The 13,487-nt window shown below is 43.0% G+C and overlaps 1 protein-coding gene across 2 annotated transcripts in view; it reads right to left on the reverse strand.

Annotated features, from left to right (window-relative positions):
• The window catches only part of DPY19L1 (dpy-19 like C-mannosyltransferase 1), a 210,427-nt gene that overhangs the window by 179,781 nt on the left and 17,159 nt on the right, over nucleotides 1-13,487 (reverse strand). The gene's annotated exons all lie outside the window — the stretch shown is intronic.

The raw sequence follows: 13,487 nt of genomic DNA on the forward strand, positions 1-13,487 counted from the left end.
TCTCCAGTCAAGGAAACCGCCCCGAGGTCAACCATCCTTACCTATGTGGTCAAATACCTGCATTTTTGGTCAGGGTTTTAAAGAATAAGCATGTCAATTCTTTGCTGCATTTTTTCATTGATACAACCCATTTTGTAAAAAAAAAAAAAAAAAAAAAAAAAAAGCAGCAGCAAATCCGCACCAAATCTGCAGCAAAAACGCCACTAAAAAACACATGAAAAACGCACCAAAAACGCAGATGAAAGGAGACTTTCTGCCACAAGATCAGGTTTTGGTCAGGAAAAAAAAAACTTAAAAAACTGCCCTGTGTAAACATAGCCTAACTGTGCATCTGTCTATCACGCTGCTCTCTCCTTATGCATTTCCCATCTCGCCCAATGTAAACCTAATCCGACAACCGTGTGGGCAAGAAGTCTGTCTTGTTGTAACCAAGATGGATTTTAGCAGTTTTATGGAATATACGACGAGTTCACTAGGTTAGGGGTGAAATTTGGGGCGTATGGAAGATGCCAGTGCATAAATAATGGTGCATCAATATGCTGCATGCGGATTACTACAATTCAAAAAAGAACTGCAAATATACCGAAAAAATCAAGAACGCTAATGAAAAAAAGACAAGTACCCATGATCCTGTCAAAACCTCATACATTATAAGGATTCAATGTAGTTTCCAAACTTGATTGTACAAACCGTATTCCCATTTTGTAAATCATTTGCTATTTCTACATGCTGTGAGCTATTTTAAACAGGGGCATGCCATTTTTTTGTCAATGTTTTTTGGGAATTTTATTTTAACCCCTTTTAAAACCACCAACCGGCGATTTACATTTTTTTTCCTTACCTTCTTCCACGCAACAGTCAACACAGTCGTATTAGGGCTTGATTTTTTGTGGGACGAGTTGTACTCTGGAATGACACCATTCATTTTACCATACATTGTACTGGAAACCGGGAAAAAAAAATTCCAAGTGCAGTGAAATTGCATAAAAAGAGTAAATCCACAACTGTTTTTTGGGCTTTTTATTTACCATGTTCACTATAAGGTAAAACTGACTGGCAGCATGGTTCTCTAGGTCAGTATGAGTTTGTGGATATCGAACATGCATATTTTTTTTTGTTTTTGTTGTTTTTTTTAGTTAATTTGGGGAAAGAAAAAAAAAAGAAGAAGAAGGTGCTTTTGTCGCCATCTTCCAAGACCCGTAAAATTCTCATTTTCAAGATCTGGGACTCGGTGACTGCTTTTTTTTTTTTGCCTCCTAAGCGAATGTTTTTAGTTATACAATTTTTGGGTAGATGTGATGATTTGATTGCCTCTTATTGCAATGTAACAAATTAGACATCTGCGATATATGTGTATTGATTTCATTTGGTTTATAATTTTATTTTCCATGGGGCAAAACGTGGGGGTGAGTTGAACCTTTTTTTGTTTTTGTTTTTCATATTTGTAAAAACTTTTATTTCACCACTTTTATTGTTTTTGCTGGTCCCTTTGGGGGACTTGAAGCTGCAATCTTCTGATCACTTGTGCTGTACACAGCGGTCAAACAGCCCTGCTCTGTACAGCAGAAATACTGACTTCCTGTGAACGCCAGCACACCGTCATTGACAGGACACACGTCATGAAAGTGCCGGATCATCAGCTGACCCAAGGCTTTCATGACAACCCTAAGGCTATGTGCGCACGTTGCGTACTGTCAGTGCAGAAATTTCTGCAGCGATTTGAACAGCACATGTGCGCTTCAAATCGCTGCAGAAACAGTCCGTAATGGGAAAAAAAAAAGCCGATTCCAGGAGCTCTGACTGCAGCCCCTCCCATAGACAGGGCGGGGGATGAAGGCAAAGCGCAGGAAAGAAGCGACATGTCACTTCTTAGAATGCACGCTTCGGGCAGCAGCCGAAGCGCTGCGCTCTAATACGCCACGTGCGCACGTCTCCTGCACAATCTCCATGGATTGTGCAAGGGACGCAGGACGCATGCAGTTACGCTGCGGTGCAGATCACAGCGCAACTGCATGCAATTACGCAACGTGCGCACATAGCCTTCCAGTGCCACTGATAGGAGCGGGGTATGACGCGCTTCCCGCCGGCATGTGTTTAATCCCAATGTCAGAAATAGACAGCAGGATTTAACTAGTTAACAGCAGCAGACGGATCTCCAATCTGCTTGTCACTGTTACAGGAACATGTTGATCAGATCAACCGACAAGTGTAGTGAAAACTGCAGGCTCGCCACGCGAGCCCTCATCAAAGGAAGTGCACATCCTACGACGTACCAGTATGTCATACGTTAATGACCAATCCTCGTTTTTCAAATCTGTCCAGTGTCACCTTTTGGGGTAATAACTCTAGAACACTTCAACATATTCCAGTGATTCTGAGATTGTTTTTTCGTGACAAGTTGTAATAAATATTATTGGAAAACTTTGCTCTACATTATTTGCGTTTGAAAATTTCAAACTTTTCATTTTTATGTCCTTAAAGGGAACCTGTCAGCAGAAATTTCGCCCAAAACCTCAAAGATTCCCCCTCTGCAGCTCCTAGGCTGCATTCTAGAAAGGTCCCTGTTATTATTGTGCCCCGTGTGAGACCAAAATAAAGACTTTATAAAGTGGTACCTTTTTGTATTCAGATACTGTAAATTTGACACGGGGGCGGGCTCTCTGGCGTCCGTTATTCTGCCTCCTGGTCCTGTATGCCGCCTCCCCATCACTCCCTTTGCATAGCTGATGCACCGCCCACTGCTCCAGCCATCCCTGCGCATGCCCAGTGCCAGTCTCATGGGACTGAGCAGTGTGACCGCTGGTGACGTGTGCGCAGGCAAGTGATTATGAGCGGGGCTGTGATTGTTATCAGCAAGTACCCGCCCATAATCTCGTGAGCGCGCAAACCTCACCAGCGGTCACACTGTGCTCCGGGTAGTGCTAGACTGTATGGGCTGCTTCCAGGGATGACGTCCATTTTGTCACGTGATAGTATTTTGAACACGCCCCTATCACGTAACAAAAGGGACGTCATCCCTGGAAGCAGCCCATACAGTCTAGCACTACCCGGAGCACAGTGTGACCGCTGGTGAGGTTTGCGCACTCACGAGATTATGGGCGGGTACTTGCTGATAACAATCACAGCCCCGCCCATAATCACTTGCCTGCGCACACGTCACCAGCGGTCACACTGCTCAGTCCCGTGAGACTGGCACTAGGCATGCGCGGGGATAGCTGGAGCAGAGGGCGGTGCATCAGCTATGGAAAGGAGTGATGGGGGTGCGGCATACAGGACCAGGAGGCAAAATAACGGACGCCAGAGAGCCCGCCCCCGTGTCACATTTACAGTATCTGAATACAAAAAGGTACCACTTTATAAAGTCTTTATTTTGGTCTCACATGGGGCACAATAATGACAGGGACCTTTCTAGAATGCAGCCCAGGAGCTGCAGAGGGGGAATCTTTTAGGTTTTGGGCGAAATTTCTGCTGACAGGTTCCCTTTAAATCAGATGGCTATATCACACAAAACAGTTAATAAATAACAATTGCCACATGTCTACTTTACATCAGCATCATATTTGAAACTTTTTTTGTTACGTGAAAAGAATTCAAAGTTTAATCAGCAATTTCTCCTTTTTCAAACAAAATTTTAAAAAAAATTGATTTTTTTGAGACCAAATCACATTAGAAGTGACTTTGTGAAGCCTATATGACACAAAATACCCAAACGTGACACCATTCTAAAAACTGCACGCTCAAAGTGCTCAAAACCCCATCCAAGACGTTTATTAACCCTTCAAGTGCTTCACAGGAATTAAAGCAATGTGGAAGGAAAAAAAGAACATTTTACTTTTGCCACACAAAAATGTTGCTTTAGCCACAGATTTTGCATTTTCACAAAAGTAACCGGAGAAAATGAACAGTTGAATTTGTCACTCAATTTTTCCTGAGAACACCAATATCCCATAATTGGTGGGAATCTACTATTTGAGCGCACGTCAGGGCTTGGAAGGGAAGGAGCACCATTTCACTTTTGGAACGCAAAATTGGCTGCAAAACATGGTGGATGCTAAGTCGCTTTTGCAAAGCCCCCGATGGGTTTAAACATTGCAAACCTCCCACACTTAACACCATTTTGGAAACTACACCCCTCAAGGAATTTATCTAAAAGGTATGGTGAGAACTTTGATCCCCCAGGTGCTACACAGAATATTAAAACGAGCCGTGAAAATAAGAAATCACATTTTTCCCACAAAAATGTTTCTTTAGCCCCAAATATTTCATTTTAACAAGAATTATTGTAGAAAATGGACCATGCAATTTGTTGTGCAATTTCTCCTGAGTACACCAATACCTTATATTTGAGGGAAAACTACAGTTTTGACACACGTCAGGGCTCAAAAGGATAGGAGCGCCATTTGAGTTTTGGAGCGCAAGCTTGAATGGAATAGATAGCAGATGCCATGTCACTTTTGCAGAGCTCATGATGACAGTGAAACTCCTCACGAGTGACCCCATTACACCTGTCAAGAAATTTAGCTAGAGTTGTGGTGAACACCATTTTTGAAACTAAACCCTTCAAGGAATGTATCTAGGGGTGTGGTGAGCATCCTCAAGCCATTGCTGCTCCACAGAATTTTGTAATATTGGGCGGTGAAAATTAGATATTTTTTTTCAACAAAAATGATGTTGAAGGCCCAAATTTTTAATTTTCATCAGGGTAACAGGAGAAAATGGACCTCCAAATTAGTTACACAATCACTCCCGAGTATGGCAAAACCCCATGTGTGGTGAGAAACTACTTTTCAGTCTGTGCAACGCTCAGAAAGGAAGGAGCGCTATATCGGAGTGCAGCTTTGACTATTATGGTTTGTGGGTGCCATGTCATATTGGGAGAGTCTCTCAGAGTCAGAACAGCAGAGTCCCCCCCCAAAGTTGACCACGTTTTAGAAACTAAACCGCTTTGTGAAATCATCTAGGCGTGCAGTGACCATATTGACACCATATAAGTTATCTTCACAAAATGTTATACAATTGGGCAGTAAAGAATAATTACATTTTTACCATTAAATTTTAATTTCGCCCCAGATCTTACATTTTCACAAATGTAAATATATATAAATGATCGCATAATTATTATACAATTTCTTGTGAATGTAACATTACTCTATATGTGACTGTACATTATAGTCTGGCCACACAACGAGTCTTGGGAGGAAATAAGAAATATTTGACTTTTGGGGTGCAGAGTTTCCCTGAATTTTGTAGTTTGCAGACTCAATATACAGAGCCTCACCTAAGCGCCATAAGAGCAAAAAAATCCCTCAAGTGACTAATTTGGAATTGCACATCTTTGGGAATTCAGCTATGGGTGCAGTGATTATATTGACTCCATGGGTGTTTTCCAGAAGCAAGCAGCAATGGATGTTGCAGAGTGAAAATAGAAATTGCCATTGTAGTGCCCAGCATGAGCTTCTGGAGACCTGCGCCCCGTAAATTAAGTGGGCTCTCCTCGATAAAGAAAAGCCAAAAATGTGGAAGCTAACTGTGGATTAGGCACAGTAAGGAGGAGGGCCTTTGGGAGTCCAGAGTTCGCTGGATTTTTTTTTGTTAGGCAAGGAGTCAGTGCTTTTGAAGAGCCTTTGTGCTACAAGTAATGTGGAAACGCCCATATTTCTGTTAACAGATGACTAATCTGAATGGGAATTTGTTTATTTATGGGTTGACTAGAAGCTCGTATTGGTGGTATTTTAGGATAAATGTGAACTGATCCAAAATGTTCTGTGCCCCATGTTCTACGCTGACCACTTACATCTAAGCTGTGCTCCTGCAGTGCCGGAAGTGCTGATATTTCAGCACCTCCTGCCATAATCGATCAGTCAGATTGACTGACCGGTCACAAAACGTTATTGCTAACCATTGTAATTGGTCTCCACATCTGTTCCCGTGCTAGTTAGCTGTCACCTGTTTGAAAAAGTGCTCATTAAAGAAAAAAAATGAGTGAACATATGAATTTTTATACCTCTCACATAAGATGCATACCAGCCAGATAAGTGCAGCGCTTGCAAAGTCTTTGATATGCAACTTACAAGCGCTGCTCCTGCTCTGAGGCTGTGGCCAGATTCTGCACTCCTCCGACATTGTCATGGCCAAGTCTCAACTATGCAGTCGACCAGAGTTGTCAATGTGCAGGAGCACACAGCCCCATGGGAAGCAGGAAGACAAGATGCAAGGGAACGAGGACGCTCCTGATGACTGATCTTGATAAAATACCATTTAATGGTGGAGGGTCACTTTAAGGCCTTGTGCGCACTAGGCGTTTTTGCCGCGTTTTTAAGCGGCGTTTTTTACCGCGTTTTTGTGCTGAAAACGCAGTGACATTGCTTCCCCAGCAATGTCAATGGGTTTTCAGAAGTGCTGTCCTCACACAGCGTTTTTTTTTAGCTGCGTTTTTGTGGTGACCACAAAAACGCAGCATGTCAATTATTTCTGCGTTTTCCACTGCGTTTTTCACTCATTGAATTCAATGAGATGTTAAAAACGCAATGAAAAACGCATATAGCCGCGTTTCTATGACTAAAAACGCAGCTATAAACGCAAGGGGTGGGCACTACAGTGACGTGTACAGGAAGAGGATTCCTTCTGTTGGTAAACACAGAAGCAGGAATCCTCCCGGTACCGTCACCGCTGCGTCCACCTCCCGTCCTGTGCATGTCAGCTCCCGTGCGGCGCCATGTACAGGCAGGAGGTGGAGGCAGCGGCGAAAACAAAAGTGAACAGTAGAAAAAAAAAAATGTCATATACTCACCTGTCTGCAGGGTGCCATGCCCGCTCCCATCTCCTCCCGGTCCCGCCGCTCTGGCGGTGTGCAGTCTCCCCGGGGCAGGACCTTGCTTGCAGGACCTGGCGGTGGATCACCTGATGCAGTCACCTGACGCATCAGCTGATCGCGGTGTCGCCGGCTTTTTCGCGCCCGGCCGGCTATCAGCTGATCCTGCCGTCAGGGGACTTCATCAGCTGATTACCGGCAGCTCCGGCAGCGATCGTATAGGATCAGACTCCTGTCCAATCGATCGCTCCAGGAGCTGCCGGTAATCAGCACAGCACATAAGTGAGTATTATTTTTTTTTTTTTTGGCACTGATGCATCAGCTGATTGTATAACCGGCTTTTATACAATCAGCTGATGTGTGATGGGATTCAGGCACTTGAACCTGACACATCATCTGATCGCTTTGCCTTCCAGCAAACCGATCAGATGATATTGGATCCTGATTGGACGGCGCGGGACCCTGACCCAGGATTACTGCGGAGGGGGGTTTATTTCAATAAAGATGGAGTCACTAATGGTGTTGTGTTTTATTTCTAATAAAAATATTTTTCTGTGTGTTGTGTTTTTTTTTTATCATTACTAGAAATTCATGGTGGCCATGTCTAATATTGGCGTGACACCATGAATTTCGGGCTTAGGGCTAGCTGATAATATACAGCTAGCCCTAACTCCATTATTACCTAGCTAGCCATCCGGCATCAGGGCAGCTAGAAGAGTTGGATACAGCGCCAGAAGATGGCGCTTCTATGAAAGCGCCATTTTCTGGGGTGGCTGCGGACTGCAATTCGCAGTGGGGGTGCCCAGAAAGCATGGGCACCCTGCACTGTGGATTCCAATCCCCAGCTGCCTAGTTGTACCCGGCTGGACTCAAAAATTAGGCGAAGCCCACGTCATTTTTTTTTTTTTAATTATTTCATGAAATAATTAAAAAAAAAAGGGCTTCTCTATATTTTTGGTTCCCAGCCGGGTACAAATAGGCAGCTGGGGGTTGGGGGCAGCCCGTACCTGCCTGCTGTACCCGGCTAGCATACAAAAATATGGCGAAGCCCACATCATTTTTTTTTCTTTTTGGGCAAAAAACTGCATACAGTCCTAGATGGAGGATGCTGAGCCTTGTAGTTCTGCAGCTGCTGTCTGCTCTCCTGCATACACTAGTGAATGGAGGATGCTGAGACTTGTAGTTCTGCAGCTGCTGTCTGCTCTCCTGCATACACTAGTGAATGGAGGATGCTGAGACTTGTAGTTCTGCAGCTGCTGTCTGCTCTCCTGCATACACTAGTGAATGGAGGATGCTGAGACTTGTAGTTCTGCAGCTGCTGTCTGCTCTCCTGCATACACTAGTGAATGGAGGATGCTGAGACTTGTAGTTCTGCAGCTGCTGTCTGCTCTCCTGCATACACTAGTGAATGGAGGATGCTGAGACTTGTAGTTCTGCAGCTGCTGTCTGCTCTCCTGCATACACTAGTGAATGGAGGATGCTGAGACTTGTAGTTCTGCAGCTGCTGTCTGCTCTCCTCCATACACTAGTGAATGGAGGATGCTGAGACTTGTAGTTCTGCAGCTGCTGTCTGCTCTCCTGCATACACTAGTTCTGCAGCTGTCTGCTCTCCTGCATACAATGAACATTTTGAAGAAGGAAATGACATCAGACCTTTTTTTTTTTTTTTTTTCATCAACAATCTTTAATGGCATTGTGCACTGATTAAAAACGCAGTGAGCAAAAACGCAGCAAAAAACGCACCAAATCGCGGCAAAAACGCATGCGTTTTTGCCGCGTTTTTTAGCCGCGGGTGCGTTTTTTAGACAAAAACGCACATAAAAACGCAGCGTGAAAAAAACGCCTAGTGCGCACATACCCTAAAGGTGCTATCTAAAACACACATGCAGTTTTTTTGTTTTTTTCTTGTTTGTTTTTTTTAAATCAACATGCAATCTAACACATGCATTTTCACATTCGGTTTTCAAATAATTTGCTACAAGTAAAAACATTTTTTTGTAAAGGAGGATATAAATATAATTATTTGTCAAATGATTGAGCCCACCCCTCCCTTTCCAAATTCTAATAAATGTGCTACCGTGAAAGCTTTACATTTCATTATTTTGTTGGCAATGAAAAACATGTGTGAAATGTTCACACTAAAATGCTATCTTTTATAATGAGAACATCAAACTAGGCACATATCCAATTTCTTGAAAGAAATACATGTGGCCATTAGGGCTGTAAATCAGATTCATATGCTATCACCCAATGCCACAAATCACTAAAGCTTCATTCCCACCTGCAATATAAATTAGAAAATGTGCTCTATGGCGAGGTATCAGTATTAAGTAGGTGTTAATATGCATGCAAACCAAACCGTGTGTAAACATCATTAGGATACGTCTCGGAGAGTGATCTGTGAGTCATGTACCGACCATTACCCAAAGCAATTTAGGGGATAAGCAATTTATGCAAACTATACACAAAAATACACTATGTGCCGTTATTTACTTTCCAGAAAGTAGTGTATGCAGATGTCTTAAAGGAGCACGTCTGCAAAAACACAATCTTAATCCACAAACAAAACCGTAATGCTAAGAGATTAAAACATTTTTCTATATTCTATTTGTTGCAAAAAGGTCAACCGCAGATCTTCAGTTATTGCAATGTTAAAGGGTTTTATGATGAGTAACTTTTACTACCTAGCCACAAGATAAGCCCATGTCTGATTGTTTGGGACCTCCCCGATGCCCACCATAGCAAGTCCTCCTAACAATCATGGTAAAAAAAACTGCACCCCTCAAGCACTTCAAAACTGCCGTCAAAAATGTTTTAACTTTTCAGGCGCAACATAGGAATTAATGCAAAATGGATTGAAAAAAATTATTTTTCCTCTAATATGCTGCTTTAGCCCCAATTCTTTCATTATTTCAAATGGACCCAACAATTTGTTACCTAGTTTCTCCTGAACATGCTGATACTCCACGTGGTCAGAAGCCTCTTTCTGACCAAATGGGAGGGCTGGGGATGGAAGGAAAACAAATTTTTCTGGAATTTATTGTGGGCACCATGTAGAGTTTGCAGAGACCCTGAGGTGCCTAAACAGCAGAAACCCCCAAAAGTGCCCCCCATTTTGGAAATTAGACTCATTAAGGAATTCATCTACGGATGTGTTGAGCATTTTCAACCCATTCGGTAGGTGCCTCAGCGAACTTTTAAATCTGGATGTAAAAATTAAAATTAGAGGGTTTTTTCTTCCACTAAAATGTTTAATGCCCCAAATTTATAATTTTTTACAATATTTGTTAGCCAATTTCTCCAGAACGCAAAAATACCCTATATGGGGTCAAAAACAGCTGTTTAGGAACTTGGCAGGGTTTGGAAAGGAAAGATCACCATTTGATTTTTGGAGCAAACATTTTTTTGGAATAGATTGTGAATGCCATGTCTTATTTTCAGAGCCCATGACATGCCAAAAAAGCAGAAACCCCCTCATAAGTGACCCTATTTTGGAAACTAGACCCCCTAAAAGGAATCTAGGGGTGTACTGAGCAGTTTCACAAAACTTTACTAAATTTAAATGTGAAAACAAAATATTAAATGTTTTCAGCTAAAATACAGTTTTACATCCAAATATATAATTTATACGAGGGAGTAATACAAGAAAATTGATCCCATTATTTTTTTGCATTTTCTCCAAAAATAGTGATACCCACATGTGGTTAAAAAACCTAAATGTTTGGGCACATGCAAAACTCGGAAACTAGAGAGTGCTAGTTTGATTTTTGGAAAACACATTTAGACACTGTGTTGCATTTGCAAAGCCCCTGAGGCGCGAAAAAAGCCCAAAAGTGACCGCACTGTATAAACTGCACATCTCAGTGAATTCATTCAAGTCTGCAGTGACTATTTGGTAAAATCCATGCCATGCCCTTTTTGTTTCTGGAGAATTGCAAATATGCCAGTTCAGTGCCCATACATTGTGCCCCAATATATTGTAGTGCCCCTATACCTTATGCCCAGGTTCTGCTTCTGACACTAATACTCCATAAAGTGTTAATTACGCTCATCCCCTAAAATAATGCCGCTGGTCGCTTACTGTGGTTTAGGCACAGGGAGGTTCAGAAGGAGGGGGCATTTAGATGTGGGAGTGCAGATGTCCCTATTTTGTTTGAGGGGGTGGAAGGCTTGTCGATTTTCCAGAGTCTTTGTTTTAGGCCTAAGCCACACGGCGAGAAAAACGGTGCGAGTGGAGTGCAATAAAAAAAATAAATAAATTGCATTCCACTGGGACCAATATTAGCCTGTGTGTCAGCGCACATGAGCAATTATTTTCTCAGCCCTAATCGGACACACAAAACAATCGCAGCAGGCTGCGATTGTAATGCGATCATTGCTTCTCTCTCATCCATTCAAGTCCATGGGGCAAGAGAAAAATCGCAATGCACTCGCGAGTGCAGTGCGAGAATAGCAATAGCAGGCAACGGAGGAGAGAGGGAGATAAATCCCTCCCGCCCCTCCGCAGCGCTGGCCTGCCCCTCCTCAGTGCCGGCCCTCCCCCTCCTCAGTACCGGCCCGCCCCTCCGCAGCGCTGGCCTGCCCCTCCTCAGTGCCGGCCCTCCACCTCCTCAGTCCCGGCCCACCCCTCCACAGTGCTGGCCCGTCCCTCCTCAGTGCCGGCCCGCCCCTCCGCAGCGCTGGCATGCACCTCCTCAGCTGAGGTCTGCTCGCACAAACGGACCCTAGTCGCAGGGACACTCGCATCACACTCGACTCTGCTGTGCTGCCAGCGTGAGCTGAGTGTCATGCGAGGTGATCTCAGCAATCCCCATGTGGCACCAGCCTTACCCCGTCATGTGGAAATATCCTATATTTCCAGTGACAGATTACAGACCCAAGTGGGGGTGAGCTGTGTGAGGGCTTATTTTTTGCACGACGAGTTGAAGATTGTTTAGTTCCATTTTGGGTTATAGAACATTTTTGGACGGCTTTTTATTTAGATTTCCCAGATGCAGGATGAATACAAACAAGCAATTCAGCCATTGATTTTATTTTGACTTTCTTTGGCACGACTCACAGGTGGGTAAATGTGATCAGATCAATTTATTCTTTGGGTCAGTACGGTTACAGAGATACCAGATTCATATCATTCTTTTATGCTTTGCACACTTACAATGTTTTGCAAACTGAATTTGTTTTTGTATCGCCATATTCTGAGAGCTGTAACTTTTTTTATATTTTTGCCAAATGAGCCAATATGGGGCTTGTTTTTTGTGGGACGGGTTATAGTTTTCTTCTAGATCGTTTTTTTTAACATATGACGTCTTTATTCAATTTCCTGTGTACGTATGATGAAAAAGCGACAGACCACTGAGGCATGACTGTGATCCCTGATCCGGGTTCACTTTCTCCTCCCAGAAGTTTGCATCCCGCGGCTGCATGTGATCGCCAGGACTTTGGGCATGTGCATTGCGACTTCAAGCCTCGGACATTTAGGTTGAGGTCCACTGTACACGGCCAAAGTTGTGATGTTCCCAAGCAAACTGGGTGTAATGTTCTGGGAGAAAAGAGTGAAGCCAGATCAGAGAGCACAGTCTGGCCTCAGTGGGTGTGCTGTCGGCAGACAGAGCAGAACTGGACCATCCATAATACACTCATTTGCGACTAGTCAAGGCATATGGATATGTAGTGAAGAAAGTCTTGAACAACATTACTATATACTGTAAACTATCCCCACACAATGGGTTTGCCCGCCAGCCTTTAAAGACAGATGTAGCCATGTAATTAGTTTACAGGTGTTGCTCAAGCTGTTAGGAGGACTTTAATCATTTAGTATTTTTTTTTTAATTAAAGACCGTGATGTAAAAAAAAAAAAAAAAAAAAAAAAAAAAAAGATAAATATGATATAAAGTAATGACAAAATATAGATTAATTAAGTATCATAACATTCTTCATGAATAAAACGTATCAATCTATAAACACTTCAATTTACAATGGATGTACAGAAATACGGCTTCTTACATATAACACAGTCACTTTTCTTTCATACGCTATTTCTTTGCGATGACATTTACCAAGCATTGGTGGATAAAATGTCCTTGGCTTATGGTTAAATGTGCAACAATTAACATGTTGCCAGGCAATAAATAGATGTTTCACTGGTTTAAAATTTGAGAAGTGCTTCAGGTTATATTCCCGAGGATGGTATTATCTCTAGCCGATACTGCTACTGTGTTGCCCCAAAAATAAGACAGGCTCTTATATTATTTTTGGCTAAAACATGAGCTAGGCCTATTTTCAGGGGATAGCTTATATTTTGTATTGGCATCAAGTGATTAAGTCACCAGTTAATGAAAAATTGTAATTCACTCCCTTCCCCCGCCCACCCCTCTGTGCCGTCGTCAGCGATTGTAACATGTTAATTGAAATTAATATTCAGCACTTTGCAATACTGGGACTGGCCGGGGGCTCTCCTGACCTGAGCGTGACAGCTGCATAGAAGTACTCAAGTGAGGAGAGCTACTGGCCAGTCCCAGCGTTGCAATGCTTTCCTTGGGCAGAAATATGACCAGCTCAGTGAATCACTGACACGGCACAGAGGGGTGGGCAGAAATATGAAAGGGGGTGAACATTCATTTGCAATTAACACAGTCCAATCACTGATGCGAGCACAGAGCGGTGGGCAGGAAAATGG

This window comes from Anomaloglossus baeobatrachus, chromosome 6 (genome assembly GCF_048569485.1).
Source record: "Anomaloglossus baeobatrachus isolate aAnoBae1 chromosome 6, aAnoBae1.hap1, whole genome shotgun sequence".
Classification (NCBI taxonomy): Eukaryota; Metazoa; Chordata; class Amphibia; order Anura; family Aromobatidae; genus Anomaloglossus; species Anomaloglossus baeobatrachus.